The sequence below is a fragment of the Sinocyclocheilus anshuiensis genome, unplaced genomic scaffold, assembly GCF_001515605.1.
Source record: "Sinocyclocheilus anshuiensis isolate Anshui unplaced genomic scaffold, SAMN03320099.WGS_v1.1 scaffold702, whole genome shotgun sequence".
Lineage (NCBI taxonomy): Eukaryota > Metazoa > Chordata > Actinopteri > Cypriniformes > Cyprinidae > Sinocyclocheilus > Sinocyclocheilus anshuiensis.
In genome coordinates this window covers 3,258,795-3,260,701 of record NW_015548184.1, presented here as the reverse complement: position 1 = coordinate 3,260,701, position 1,907 = coordinate 3,258,795, and positions in this window count along the sequence as shown.

The following is a 1,907-nucleotide window of genomic DNA, read 5'->3' as shown; positions in this document are numbered from 1 at the left end:
TGGCTGCAATATAACAAAGAGTGAAAAATTTAAGGGGGTCTGAATACTTTCCGTACCCACTGTATATACAGTATATACACACACACACTTACATACATACATACACTCCTAATATAATAATAAAATATTAAATACTACACATAGAGTGGTGGCCAAAATTATTAGAACACTAGTATTTTCACCAGCTAAAAAATGTTTTTAAGTCAGATATTTCTATCTTTTGCTGTATTGTGTCAGTAGGAAATATCAGTTTACATTTCCAAACATTCATTTTGCCATTAATTGTAATAATCCAGTGACATTTTTCTGAGTCTGACAACAGCTAGTGCTAGCTATTGCACACCAAATGTTGATTTAATTTAATTAATAGAAGTTAAAGGGTTAGTTCACCCTATTTTTTCTCTTACGTTCTGGGGTACTCTCCAAAATGGCGGAAGACGGTAACTCGGGGAGAACAATTGTTGAATAAATTTATGTTATTATTGTTTTCTTTGTGCACAAAAAGTATACTCGTAGATTTGTAAAATTACGGTTGAACCCCTGATGTCACATAGACTATTTTACCGATGTCCTTGCTACATTTCTGCGCGTTGATCGTGGTAATATTCTTGCTGTCTATGGGAGGGTCAGAGAGCTCTCAGATTTCATCAAAATATCTTAATTTGTGTTCCGAAGATGAACGAAGGTCTTACGGGTTTGGAACAACATGAGGGTGAGTAATTAATGACAGAATTTTTTTGGGTGAACTAACCCTTTAATTGATAAAGAAAATCTATTTATGACATTATGTTTGACAGCATCCTCATTTTACAGCATTTTTACACAAGTGCCTAAAACTTTTAACAGTACTGTAGCTTTGCAGGTAGGTTTCTTGAAGCATCTTGGAGACATTTTTAGCTGGTGAAAATACTAGTGTTTTAATAATTCTGGCCACCGCTGTGTATGTATACATATATATAATATATATAAAATACTAAATGCTACACACATACTATAAGTCATATTGTCATGTTTTCAGTTTTCATGTTTCTAAATGTGATTTCAAATTTCATGTCAGAGCTGGTTGGTTTGGTTTGATTTGGTAGGCATATATTTTTCATATTAAATCTACGATTTAAGTGTCTGTTCAGAAAATGAATAGGAAAAATACTTCTGGATACAAGGCCACTGAAACAGTAGGTGGCCATTGTTGTGTTTTATTGAGAACAGATACCTTGCTTCAATAGCCTGTTTTCTGTCAAAGAAAGAATCCAAAGTTATATAGATTAATTCTAAGAGGATTTTTTTGAATTGACAGCATGTTTGTTTGTTTGTTTTTTGTCTGATATAAGATTACATTATTATGGTTTCCTGATAAATATCTGTCATTTAATATGATATAATGATGTCATGTTTTATCTGCTTTGATGATGTCACAGCAGTTGTTATCAGAAATAATCAAAGACCTTGAGCCTCATGAAAAACAAGCGCACACACTCATGCACTCCCACACACTCTCACATATGTATTAAGAAATCCCTGTGTTGTTTTGCAATGCCACACACAGCAAATCCCCTCACCAGACAAAATATCACGCAGACTCGACAAGAGAAAAACACCCCAGGAAAAAAAACTCAAACCTTGCACCTTTACTCAGTGTGACTGTATGTGTGATTGCAAAAACATGCAAGTGTGTGCCACAAGTTACCCAAATCTCAGCTGAATGTGAGCCAAAGCTCACGCTGGATGTTGAGTCAACCCTGTGCACTGCCCACAAGTGCAAAGTTTGTATCCTGTTATTCCACTCACCCACGCTGCTGTTGTCATCCTTTGCTAGGAAACTGTGGGGGAGATGGCCGGTGCCACCAGCAGGGTTTCACTTCCAGTACTGCGGAGTGACAGGAGGCTGGAGAATGTAACAGGACACA